Below are 13,723 nucleotides of genomic sequence, written 5' to 3'. Positions count from 1 at the left end.
AGTTGTGAGATAGTGTGAGACTATAAAATAAGGTTGCCATGGTCATTTGCTGGCTTGTTCTGGGTGATGATACAGTTAGTTCATTATCAGATACGAGGGAAAGTAAGTTCTGGAATAAACTCTTGTGGTACTGTGGTAAGACACAATCTATTTTTGCCTAAGGAATAATACTTTGAGCTAATATAATAGGAAACTAACTAGTTCCTGATTTTTAGCCACACATATGACTTTAAGCAGTGGATAAACTGCAGCTGAGACTTACACAGATGAAATGTTGCAGGCTCCCAAGCGACTTCTGAATTCTCGAATGGCTTCCAGTTCTCTGGCTTGCTGCCAACCAAAAGGAATTTTTCAATCTCCTGTAGCTCAGCTGAAATTTGAGATAGTTAAACTATTTTAAGTGCATTTGAAATTTGTTGGTTTTTATGACTTTCTTTTTTTTTTTTTTTTTTTTTTTTAGGATTTTGCTCTGTCACCCAGGCTGGAGTGTCATCTTGGCTCACTGCAACCTCTGCTTCCTGGGTTCAAGTGATTCTCATGCCTCAGCCTCCCAAATAGCTGGGATTACAGGTGTGTACCACCACACCTAGCTAATTTTTGTAGTTTTAGTAGAGATGGATTTCGCCATGTTGGCCAGGCTGCTCTTGAACTCCTGACTTCAAGTGATCCATCCGCCTCGACCTCCCAAAGTTCTGGAATTACAGGTGTTAGCCGCTGTACCCAGCCATGATCTTCATTAACTAGTAATTGTTTTGTACTTTTTTTTTTTTTGAGACAGAGTCTCTGTTGTCTAGGCTGGAGTGCAGTGACTCAGTCTCGGCTCACTGCATCCTCTGCTCCTGGGCTCAAATGATTCTCCTCCCTTAGCTTCCTGAGTAGCTGGGATTACAGGTGCGCGCCACCATACCCATCTAATTTTTGTATTTTGGGTACAGGTGGGGTTTCACCATGTTGGCCAGGCTGTTCTCGAACTCCCGACCTCAAGTGATCTGCCCATGTCAGCCTCCCAAAGTGCTGGGATTACAGGCGTGAGCCCCGCACCCGGCCTGTTTTGTACTTTGTTGAACCCGCTGTGTGCTGCCTGACTCTTAGAAGACATTGAATTTTGTTAATAGAATGTAAACTCTATGAAGGCAGAGATTTTTGTTTGTTTTGTTCACTGTGGAATTGCTAGCATCTAGAATAGTGCTTGACAGAGAGTAGGCAGTCTGTAAATTTATTTATTTATTTTTGAGATGGAGTTTCACTCTTGTCACCCAGGCTGGAGTGCAGTGGCACAATCTCAGCTCCCTTCAACCTCCACCTCCAGGGTTCAAGTGATTCTCCTGCTTCAGCCTCTAGAGTAGCTGGGACTACACACCACCTCTGGCTGATTTTTGTATTTTTAGTAGAGATGAGGTTTCACCCTGTTGGTCAAGATGTTCTCAATCTCCTCATCTTGTGATCCGCTTGCCTTGGCCTCCCAAAGTGCTGGGATTACAGGTGTGAGCCACAGCGCCTGGCCTGTAAATATTTATTAAGTGAAATGTTAAGTGCGTTGGACTTTGGGAATCAATTTGAAGATTAGTTTTAGGATTAATATAGATGGCATCACAACTCACTTATAGCATTCAGAGCTGCCCTCAAATTATTTTGCACTGATGTATAATTGAATTGAAAATAATTCTATAATTTTCTTTCAGATGGAATAGCATTGACCCAGTTTACAAAGCCATCTGAAGTGTCTGAGTTGTATTTGAAGTACATATAGATACTGAGGATTAGGGTTGGTATGAAGGCCAAAGAGGAACAACATCTGTAGTTAAATATTATTGTTAAAAAGTTATGATTATAAGAACAACATATAATGAGAATTTTGGAAAAATATAGAAAAGAGAAGTAAAAAATAGTAAAAAATCACTCATAATCTTATTAGTAGAGAAAACCACTTTTTTTTTTTTTTGAGATGAGTCTCACTCTTGTTACCCAGGCTGGAGTGCAGTGGCGCAATCTCGGCTCACTGCAAGCTCCGCCTCCCGGGTTCACGCCATTCTCCTGCCTCAGCCTCCTGAGTAGCTGGGACTACAGGCGCCCACCACCACGCCCGGCTAATTTTGTTTTGTATTTTTAGTAGAGACGGGGTTTCACTGTATCAGCCAGGATGGTCTCGATCTCCTGACCTCGTGATCCGCCTGCCTCAGCCTCCCAAAGTGCTGGGATTACAGGTGTGAGCCACCATGCCCGGCCTTTTTTTTTTTTTTTTTTTTTTTTGTGGGGGGACAGAGTCTTGCCCTGTTGCCCAGACTGAAGTGCAGTGGCACAATCTTGGGTCACTGCAACCTCTGCCTCCCAGCTTCAAGTAGTTCTGCCTCAGCCTCCAGAGTAGCTGGGATTACAGGTGCGTGCCATTATATGCGGCTAATTTTTGTATTTTGGGTAGAGGTGGGGTTTCACCATGTTGGCCAGGCCGGTCTCGAACTCCTGACTTCAGGTGATCTGCCCACCTTGGCCTTCCAAGGTGCTGGGATTACAGGTGTGAGCCACCGTGCCTTGCCACTTTTTTTAAGAGACAGGGTGGTCATGTCTCACTACAGCCTTGACCTCCTGGGCTCAAGCAATCCTCCCACCTCAGCCTCCCAAGGAGTGGGGACCACAGGTGTGTGCCACCACGCCCAGCTAATTTTTTTTGTAGAGATGGGGTTTTGCCATGTTACCCAGGCTGGTCTCAAACTCCTGGGCTCAAGCCACTTGCTCACCTTGGCCTCCCAAAGTGCTGGGATTATAGGCATGTGTACCACTTTTAACATTTTGGTGTATTTCTTTCCTGATTTTTTTTTTTTCTGTGGATTTTGATATTCGTGGACATAACATTTTTGTAACATAAAGTCAGATTATGTACATAGTTTTTTTTTTTTTTTTTTTTTGAGACGGAGTCTCGCTCTGTCGCCCAGGCTGGAGTGCAGTGGCCAGATCTCAGCTCACTGCAAGCTCCGCCTCCCGGGTTCCCGCTATTCTCCTGCCTCAGCCTCCCGAGTAGCTGGGACCACAGGCGCCGCCACCTCGCCCGGCTAATTTTTTGCGTTTTTAGTAGAGACGGGGTTTCGCCGTGTTAGCCAGGATGGTCTCGATCTCCTGACCTTGTGATCCGCCCGTCTCGGCCTCCCAAAGTGCTGGGATTACAGGCTTGAGCCACCGCGCCCGGCCTTGTACATAGTTTTGTATCTTGCTTAATTTGCTACCTAAGTGTCTGCCATGAAAAGTACTTTTTTTGGCCAGGTATGGTGGCTCATGCTTGTAATCCCAGTACTTTGGGAGGCTGGAGCAGGATGATCACTTGAGTTTAGGAGTTTGAGACCAGCCTGGGCAACACAGTGAGACCCCATCTCTACTAAAAATTAAAAAATAGTTTGCCAGGAGTGGCATGCCTGTAGTCCCCACTACTCAGGAGGCTGAGGCTGGAGGATTGCTTGAGCCCGGGAGGTCAAGGCTGTAGTGAGACCTGATTTTGTGCCATTGCACACGAGCCTGGGTGAAAGGGCAAGACTCCAAAAAAAATAAAAAGAGGTACTTTTTTTTTTTTTTTTTAGATTGAGACAGAGTCTCACTCTGTCACCCAGGCTGAAGTGCAGTGGCACAATCTCAGCTCACTGCAAACTCTGTCTCCCGGGTCAAGCAGTTCTGCCTCAGCCTCCTGAGTAGCTGGCTAATTTTTTGTATTTTTAGTAGAGACGGGGTTTCACCGTGTTGGCCAGGCTGGTCTCAAACTCCTGACCTCAAGTGATCTGCCCACCTCGGCCTCCCAAAGTGTTGGGATTACAGGTGTGAGCCACCGCGTCCAGCCAAGAGATACTTCTTGAATAGTTTTATTCTATATCTACTTGGAATGTAAGTTAACTTTTTGTTTCTTTGGAATGTTTTTCTTGGGAATATTTTTTCACCTTTGGCTTTTAGCTTAGAAGTTATGACTGCACATTACAAAGGGGAGTGTTCAAACCTTTATCAATAAGTCAAACATCTTTTGAGTTGTTGTTCCTGTAATGTTTTGCGTTATTTACAAGAGTAAAACTCTGTGTAACATCACAAGTTTTTTCCCATACAATTATTTACATTTCTTTATTATCCCTTTACGTTCATCTTTATATGTTCAAGTATTCTAAGTTTTTAAAAAAGGCTGGGAGCCACATTCCTAATTTTTTTTTTTTTTGTGATGGAGTCTCACTCTGTTGCCCAGGCTGGATTGCAGTGTTGCTGTCTCGGCTCATTGCATCCTCCACCTCCTGGGTTCAAGCAATTCCCCTGCCTCAGGTTCCTCAGTAGCTGGGATTATAGGCACCTGGCACCACCCCTGGTTAATTTTTGTATTTTTAGTAGTGGCAGGGTTTCGCCATATTGGCCTGGCTGGTCTTGAACTCCTGACCTTGGCCTTCCAAAGTACTGGGATTATAGGCATGAGCCACCGTACCTAGCCTGTTTATGTATTGACCAGGCTGGTCTCGAACTCCTGACCTCAGGTGATCCACCCGCCTCAGCTTCCCAAAGTGCTGGGATTACAGGCGTGAGCCATCGTGTCCAGCCTTTAGTTGGTTTTCAGGAAGTGTTAGTATCATAAGGAGTGATTGAAGGAAGGAGGAAAAGACCACAGGGATTCATGTGGGATAAGGGAAAGAGGATTGAAGTGTGGGAACAAACAGAATTTTGGAATAAGGAGAGCGAATTAAGTGGAAATAGAAAATGAATACAGCCAGTTTTAAACCAGAATACTATTTTTACATTGAGAATGGAAAGGACTGAACCTTGAAGGGACATAAGAAAGGGTAAATGAGATGATTCCTGGCCTTTTTTCTGGGTCCTAGTAATTACTATATAAGAAGTAGAACTTGGTCGGAGAACTTCGCCAGGTGCGGTGGCTCATGGCCTGTAATCCCAGCACTTCAGGAGCCCAAGGTGGGTGGATTGCTTGAGTTCAGGAGTTTGAGACCATCCTGGATGACATGACAAAACCCTGTCTTTAAAAAAATACAAAAATTAGCCAGGTGGAGTTGCAGGTGCCTGTAGTCCCAGCTACTTGGGAGGCTAAGGTGGGAGGATTGCTTGAGCCTAGGAGGTTGAGGCTGCAGTGAGCCATGATTGCACTGCTGCCCTCCAGCCTGGGTGACAGAGTGAGACCCTGTCTCCAAAACCCCCCCAAAACAAAAAAAAACCCTTTAATTCATTTATTTATTTATTTATTTGTTTATTTATTATTTTTGAGACAATCTCGCTCTGTCGCCCAAGCTGGAGTACAGTGGTGCGATCTCCATCTCAGCTCACTGCAACTTTTGCATCCCAGGTTCAAGCGATTCTCATGCTTCAGCCTCCCGAGTAGCTGGGATTACAGGTGCATGCCACCACATTGGGCCAATTTTTGTATTTTTAGTAGAGATGGGGTTTCACCATAATTGGCCAGGCTGGCTTCAGACTCCTTACCTTAAGTGACCTGCCTGTCTCAGCTTCCCAAAGTGCTGGGATTACAGGCATGAGCCACTGTGCCCAGCTTATTCATTTTTTTGGATGGGGTCTGGCTGTGTCTCTCAGACTGGAGTGCAGTGGCACAATTATGGCTCACTGTAGCTTTGACCTGCTGGGCTCAAGCAGTCCTCCTGCCTCAGCCTCTTGTGTACCTGGGACCACAGACACACTCCGTTATGTCTGGCTAATTTTTGAATTTTTTTTTTTAGAGATCTCAGTTTGTTCCCCAGGCTGATCTCAAACTCCTGGGCTCAAGGGATCCTCTCGCTTTGGTCTACCAAAGTGCCGGGATTACAGGTATGAGCAATTGAGCCTGGCATGGAAATACGAATTTTTAAAAGGAAAAAAAAGAGGTTAAGACTATAGTCGGGGTTTGGATAGGCAGGGGAGGGTGGATTATGATGAGTGGGTGATCAATATGAACAAAAGATTTGGGCTTGAAGCAAGTGTAATGTATGCTGTCTTCTGAGGATTTGGATCTGTGTGCTTGGAATGGAGGATTCTCATGGTAGAATATTCAAGATAATGGATTCAGATTCTAGAGCATTTTGAATAAGAGGAAGTTAGACTTGAGCTGTGTGAAACCATTACTTTCTGTAAAAACAGCTTTATTGAGATGTAGTCTACATGTCATACGAGTCACCCATTTAGATTGTATAATTCAGTGGTTTTGAGTATATTCAAAACTAGTTGAGAATTGTACAACTACCATCACAATTTTAGGATATTTTTGTCACTCCCCAGAGGAATCTGTTTGACTCCCCGTTTTCCCCCAATTCTCCCTGCCCTGGGCAAGTCCAAGTCTATTTTTTACTTCTATATATCTGCCTATTTTGAACTTTTTACGTAAGTGGACGAATTTTTTTTTTTTTTTTGTGATTTGTTTCTCTCAGCATAATGTTTTCAGGGTTCATCTGTGTTGTAACCATGTATTAGTACTTCATTTTTAAAATTGTTGAATAATATTCCATGTACCATGGACATTTGGGTTTTTTCAACTTCTTGGCCTTTGGGTAATTAATAGCCAAAAAGTTGGATAAAATTTCTGGCTCTGAATGATGTTGCTGTGAACATTCATGGACGTTTTTATGTAGATGTTATGTTGCAATTTCTGTTGAGTATATACGTTGGGGTATAGTTGCTGGGTTATATGAGGTAACTCCATGTTTAACATCTGGAGGAACTGCCAAAATGTTTTCCAAAGTGGTTGCACCATTTTATGTTCCTGTCAACAGTGTATGAGGATTTCAGTTTTTCTGTATCCTTGCCAACACCTGTCATTATCTGTCTTTTTGATTATAGGCCATCCTATTGGGTGTAAAGTGGTATCTCATTGTGGTTTTGATCTGCATTTCCCTGATGGCTGATAGAGTTGAGCATGTTTTTGTGTGCATTTGGCCATTTGTCAGTTACGGAGAATTATCTATACAGCTCCTTTGCCCAGTTGTTAATTGGGTCATATGTCTTTTTATTGTTGAGTTGTAAAGAGTTCTTTATATATTCTGAATATAAGTTGTTTAACAGATATAGGATTTGCAAGTATTTTCTCTCATTTAGTGGATTATCTTTTCATTTTCTTGAGGTCTCTCTCTGTCACCCAGGCTGGAGTGTAATGGCACAATCAGATCTCACTGCAGCCTTGAACTCCTGAGCTCAAGGAGCCCTTCCACCTAAGCTTACCAAGTAGCTGGGACTAACTGAGTGTGTGCGCCACTACCACCAGCTACTTTTTGTATTTTTTGTAGAGATGGGATTTCACCATGTTGCCCAGGCTGGTCTCCAACTCCTGGTCTCTAGTGATCTGCCCACCTTGGCCTTCCAAAATGCTGGAATTATAGGTGCAAGCCACCACTCCTGGCTAGTTTTTTATTTTCGGTAGAGACAGAGTCTCACTGTGTTGCCCAGTCGTGTCTCAAACTCCTGAGCTCAAGTGATTCTCCTGCCTTGGCTTCCCAAAGTGTTGGAATTACAGGCATGAGCCACCCCACCTAGCCTTGCATGTTAAGGTTATATAATCCATTAAGTGCTTGAAATTTAGTGAGGTGTGCTATTTATAAAATAAGGCCTATTGGATAAATGAACTTTGACCATTTCTGTCCTTTTTTATGCCCAGAAAACAAGTGTTGCCTGCTTTTGTCATTAAGATAAATTACTATTAAGCAGCAATAGTTTTGTAAAACAAAGTATAAGCATTTGACTATTTTGCTGTCCTGTGAATAATTGAAATTGTGCGTTACAAATTCTTAGGTTTTTGGATTTTGCGTAGGGTTAGTTCTGTCAGGTTAAAATTGGTTGTTGATTGATATGAGGTTATACTCTCAGGCTATTCTAATGTATATGTTATTATAAAGAAACAAAATTGGGGCGGGGCACGGTGGCTCACACCTGTAATCCCAGCACTTTGGGAGGCTGAGGTGGGCGGATTACCTGAGGTCAGGATTTCAAGACCAGCGTGGCCAATATGGAGAAACCCTGACTCTACTAAAAAAATACAAAAATTAGCCGGTTGTGGTGGCACATGCCTGTAATCCCAGCTACTTGGGAGGCTGAGGCAGGAGAATCTCTTGAGCCCGGGAGGCAGAGGTAGGCTACGGTGAGCTGAGATCATGTCACTGTTCTCCAGCCTGGGCTACAGAGCCAGACCCTGTCTCAAAAAAAACCAAACAAACAAAAAACAAAATTGGGAAATACTGCTTAATCTCTTGTCTAGTGGGGTTCTTTTTGCTATTTAGGAAAAGACCACATTAAAGAAGAGGTTATTTTGTTACCTTTAGGTGTAATAAAAAGTTTGTTTTGGATAAAGACTTTCCACAAAAAAACTCTTCAATTACTTGAAATTGGGAAGTGGGAATGAGTGGAGTTGCTGATTTTGTAAGATTATATCTGCTTTAGGTTTTAAATTATTATGCATGTCTCTAGCTTAGCTCTTACTCAGTATTCAAAGGAAGTAGGTCTTAATTAGTCCATGTATATTTTAATGGCATCAAGTACCTAATTAATATTGTTGAATCTTTGAGGCTAATGTAGTCAGCTGATACTCCCAGTATTACATTGTTGATCTTTTTCAGAAATATTAGAATTTGGAAGTGGTCCAACTTCCTGGAATAAATGCTGTTTCAAAAGCAGACTACAGAGCACTTGACCTTAGCTTTTTACCTTTTATATTGTGTGACTGAGTGAGTGTATTTAAATGTGGTACATTTTAGGTAAGGCAATGAAAGCTGAATGCGGTTCCAGAATGTCACTGATTTCATTCTTGATCTTCATTAGAAAAATCATAGTTAAAGGATCCAAATATAAGTATGCATTAGCTTATTTTTCCTTTACACATAATAGACACTTAGTAAATTTAAAAAGAAATGTCTTTGAAGGGTGCTACCAAAAACCAATGATTTTTCTAAGCTGGAAAGGAGTTTGGGGATTTTTCTGGTTCAACTTTCTGCCCCCTCTCCTGCCTTTGTTCCAGAGGCTGAGGGGAGGTGAGGGAAACTTGCCTAACCATAAAGTTCATGCCATCGCAAGGTTATTTGAGGTCTTTAACAACACTGACCAGTGACTTACTAATAGATCCTGTTTCGTTTGAGACGGCGATTTGATTTAACGATGGATGATGACCGGATGCGTGCTGCTGCAAGCGCAGTTTTTCCTTTTTTTTATCTGTTTTCGATCCTTTGAGGGATAATGACGGATGATTTTATCTGAGCCCCCAGGTTCAAGCGATTCTCCTGCCTCAGCCTACAGAGTAGCTGGCATTATAGGTGTGTGCCACTACACCCAGCTAAGTTTTGTATTTTCAGTAAAGACAAGGTTTCTCCATCTTGGCTAGGCTGGTCTCGAACTCCTCAAGTGAACCTGCCTCGGCCTCCCAAAGTGCTGGGATTACAGGCGTAAGCTACTGTGTCCCGCCTCTTTTTTTTGTTTCCTTGGTGACTTGCTGAGTAGCCCAGGCTGGAGTGCCATGGTGTGATCTCAGCTCACTGCGACCTCCTCCTCCTGGGTTCAAACGTTTCCCCTGCCTCAGCCTCCAGAGTAACTGGGATTATAGGTACCTGCCACCACACCCGGCTAATTTGTATTTTTAGTAGAGACAGGGTTTCTCCATGTTGGCCAGGCTGATCTCGAACTCCTGACCTCTGGTGATCCGCCTGCTTTGGATTAGTTTAGATATCACACTCATTATAAAAAGACAGACTTGAAAATCATTTCACGTCGGGCCAGTGGCTCGCCTGTAATCCCAGCACTCTTGGGAGGCCGAGATCGGTAATCATGAGTTCAGGAGATCGGTGACCATCCTGGAGCATCACGAACCCCGCCCCTACTACAAAAAATTAAAGCCATGCAGGGAGCGGGCGCCTGCACTCCCCAGGCTGAGCTGAGAGGAGATATGGAACCCGGAGGCGGGCTTGCAGCGAGCTGATTCACATACTGCATTCCAGCCTGGGCAACAGAGCCAGACTGCTCAAAAAAAAAAGAAAAATTATTTTACATGATGAATGATTTTAGAACTTTAGTGGAATGGGCAGCTTCACATTGATGCCATTTCAGTAGTGATTTATTTCAGTTTACATACTTTCCAAGAGTATCACCATCTCTAAATGAATAATCCTTGTCACCTAGAGCTGCTTTGGCACCTCTAAATTCTGGAAGAACTTTATCTCCAACTTTTTTTTTTTTTTTTTTTTTTTTTGAGACGGAGTTTGCTCTTGCTGCCCAGGCTGGAGTACAGTGGCGTGATCTCGGCTCACCGCAACCTCTGCCTCTCGGGTTCAAGCAATTCTCCTGCCTCAGCCTCCTGAGTAGCTGGGATTACAGGCACTCGCCACCATGGCTAATTTTTGTATTTTTAGTAGAGTCGGGGTTTCACCATGTTGATTAGGCAAGTCTTGAACTCCTGACCTCAGGTGATCCACCTACCTTGGCCTCCCAAAATGCTGGGATTACACTGGCACATGAGCCACCATGCCCGGCCTATCTCCAACTTTTACATTGACTGGTTGAATCTCTCTCTATCCTTTCGTTCAGAGCCTGATCCAGCAGCTACTGCTGTTGCTTGCCATACTTTTCTTTGAGATTTTTCTGAAAGAATTATGCTTCCTTTGGTTACGATTTCAGTGGCACTTGTTTTTCTTTTTTTTGAGATGAAATTCTGCTCTTGTTGCCCACGCTGGAGTGCAATGGTGCGATCTTGGCTCACTGCAACTTCCGCCTCCCGGGTTCAAGCGATTCTCAAGCCTCAGCCTCCTAAGTAGCTGCGATTTCAGGCATGCGCCACTATGCCCTGCTAATTTTGTATTTTTAGTAGAGGTGGAGTTTTGTCATGTTGGCCAGGCTGGTCTTAAACTCCTGACCTCAGGTGATGCACCCGCCTCAGCCTCCCAAAGTGCTGGGATTATAGGCATGAGCCACCAGGCCTGGCCAGCACTTGTTTTTCAACCAATGCTCAAAGAGGAAGAAACTTATTTTTTGAGACAGAGTCTCTCTCTCTTGTCCAAGCTGGAGTGCAGTGGCGCAATCTGTGCTCACTGCAGCCTCTGCCTCCCGGGTTCAAGTGATTCTGCTGCCTCAGCCTCCTAAGTAGCTGAGATTACAGGCGTGTACTATTGCTTCCGGCTAATTTTTGTATTTTCAGTGGAGTTGGGGTTTCACCATGTTGGTCAGGCTGGTCACGAACTCCCGACCTTAAGTGATCCGCCCACCTCTGCCTCCCAAAGTGTTGGGATTACAGACCTAAGAAACTTTCTAAATGCTTTTCCTGCCATGACTCCCAGCACTACAGGTCCTGCTCTGCTCTCATACTGTGCTGGAAGGAGAGACCCCGATGTCCTTTTTCTGTTTCAGGATTCTAATTGCATTTTGTTATTTCTCTTTATTCTCTTATGGTTTGTAACTATTTCTGTGACTTTCCTTATGTTTTGTGACTTTGACACTTTTGAAGATTACTGATCCATTGTTTATAGGGTATGCCTCAGTTTGGATTTGTTTGATGTTTTCTCATGAATGGGGTGAGGTTATGCCTTCCTTCTCATTGTCCCATATCAGGAGATTCGTGATGTCAGTACGATGATGCTTACCTTGACTACTTGGTTAAGTTAGCGTCTTGAGAGTCTTTCTATTGTGGAGTTATTTTCTTTCCTTTTGTAGTTCATAAGTATCTTGTGGGAGATACTTGATGAGTTTGCAAACAATGTTAGAGTCTTCTCAAACTTTGGTTCTCAGTTTTAGCTTGTCTGCAAAATTTATTGCTTTTGTGGTTGCCTAACTGTGACTTTCTATTTCACTCTCTCCTTCTACATTTATTGATTGTAATTCTATGAGGAAGAGCTTTCTTTCCTCCATTTGTTTATTTATTATTCATATCACTATGGACTTGTGGGTATGTATTTTATTTTATGGGTTAAAATCTATTAACTGTCATTGTTTTGTTACTCAGATTGTTCTAGCTTTGGCCATCAGGAATTCCTTTAGGTTGATTTCTGTGTTCTTTCAAGAAGCCATCATCTTTTTTTTGTTTGAGTTGGAGTTTTGCTCTTGTTGCCCAAGCTGGAGTGCAATAGCGCAATCTCGGCTCACTGCAACCTCTGCCTCCCAGGTTCAAGCGATTCTCCTGCCTCAGCCTCCTGAGTAGCTGGGATTACAGGTGTGCGTCAGTACTCCCGGCTGATTTTTTTTTTTTTTTAATTTTTATTTTTAGTAGAGACGAGGTTTCTCCATGTTGGCCAGGCTGGTCTCGAACTCCTGACCTCAGGTGACCTGCCCACCTCAGCCTCCCAAAGTGCTGGAATTACAGGCGTTGAGCCAATTCGCCTGGCCTTTTTTTTTTTCTTTTTCTTTTTTTTAAATGAGACAGGGTGTTGCTGTGTTCCCCAGGCTGGAGTGAAGTGGCTTGATCACGGCTCGCTGTGACCTCAACCTCCCTGGCCCAAGAGATCTCCCACCTCAGCCTCCTGAGTACCTGGGACTATAGGCATGATGGGCGTGCACCACCATACGTGGCTAAATTTTTTTTTTTAGAGGAGTCTTGTTCTGTCGCCCAGGCTGGAGTGCAATGGCATGATCTTGGCTCACTGCAACCTCCACCTCGCGGGTTCAAGCAATTCTCCTGCCTCAGCTTCCAGAGTACCTAGGATTACAGGCACCTGCCATCATGCCTGGCTAACTTTTTGTATTTTTGTAGAGTTGGGGTTTCACCATGTTGCTCAGGCTGATCTTGAACTCCTGACCTCAGGAGTTCAAGATGTGAGCCACCGTGCCTGGCACGTGGATAATTTTTCAATTTTTTGTAGAGATGGTCTTACTGTGTTGCCCAGGCTGGTCTCAAACTCCCAACCTCAGTTGATCTTCCGGCCTTGGCCTCCCAAAGTGCTAGGATTACAGGCATGAGCCACCATACCTGGCTTTTTTTTTTTTCTTTTAAATAATCTATTTTTAATGTATCAGCTGCCATTGGAGCCATAGTACCAAAGTGTGATCAGAAAATTAAGCTTTTTCTTGCATGCTATTTTTTTTTTTTTGAGACGGAATCTCACTCTGTGTCAGACTGGAGTGCAGTGGCACGATCTTGGCTCACTGCAGCCTCCACCTCCCGGGTTCAAGTGATTCTTCTGCCTCAGCCTCCCAAGCAGCTGGGATTACAAGTGTGTACCACCACGCCTGGCTGGGTTTTTTTGTGTTTTTAGTAGAGACAGGGTTTTGCCGTGTTGGCCAGTCTTGTCTCGAACTCCTGACGTCAGGTGATCTGCCCTCCTCGGCCTCCCATAGTGCTGGGATTGCAGGCGTGAGCCACTGTGCTGGCCTTTTTTTTTTTTTTTTTTTTTAAACCCTTGCTCTGTCACCCAGGCTGAAGTGAAGTGGTTTGATCATAGCTCACTGCAATCTCGAGCTCCTGGACTCAAGGGATCCTCCCATTTTAGCCTCCTAAGTATCTGGGACTACAGGCACACACCACTGTGCCCAGCTAATTTTTAAAATTTTTAGAGAGATAGGGATAGAGGTCTCACTTTGTTGTCTAGTCTGATCGGAAACTCCTGGGCTTAAGCAATCCTCCTGCTTCGGCCTCCCAAAGTGGTGGGATTATAGGCCTGAGCCACTGTACTCAGCCCTTGTTTTTTTATTTTTAAGCTTTGCCAACATCTGAGTTTCCCAACAATCGTGTTCTTAATTCATGTTGATACGTTATTAGAGTTAAAAAGGATTCCTTCTTATATTGCAGATAAAAGAAGGAAGTGTGTAGAAGATT

General features: G+C 43.8%; 1 protein-coding gene across 29 annotated transcripts in view; it reads left to right on the top strand.

The window, feature by feature from the left end:
* Window positions 1–13,723, top strand: part of EIF4G3 (eukaryotic translation initiation factor 4 gamma 3) — a 376,290-nt gene that overhangs the window by 8,467 nt on the left and 354,100 nt on the right. The gene's annotated exons all lie outside the window — the stretch shown is intronic.

This window comes from Papio anubis, chromosome 1, assembly GCF_008728515.1.
Source record: "Papio anubis isolate 15944 chromosome 1, Panubis1.0, whole genome shotgun sequence".
In the NCBI taxonomy this organism is placed as follows: Eukaryota; Metazoa; Chordata; class Mammalia; order Primates; family Cercopithecidae; genus Papio; species Papio anubis.
Note: the sequence above shows the minus strand (reverse complement) of the source record. Positions and strands in the feature narration are given on the sequence as shown.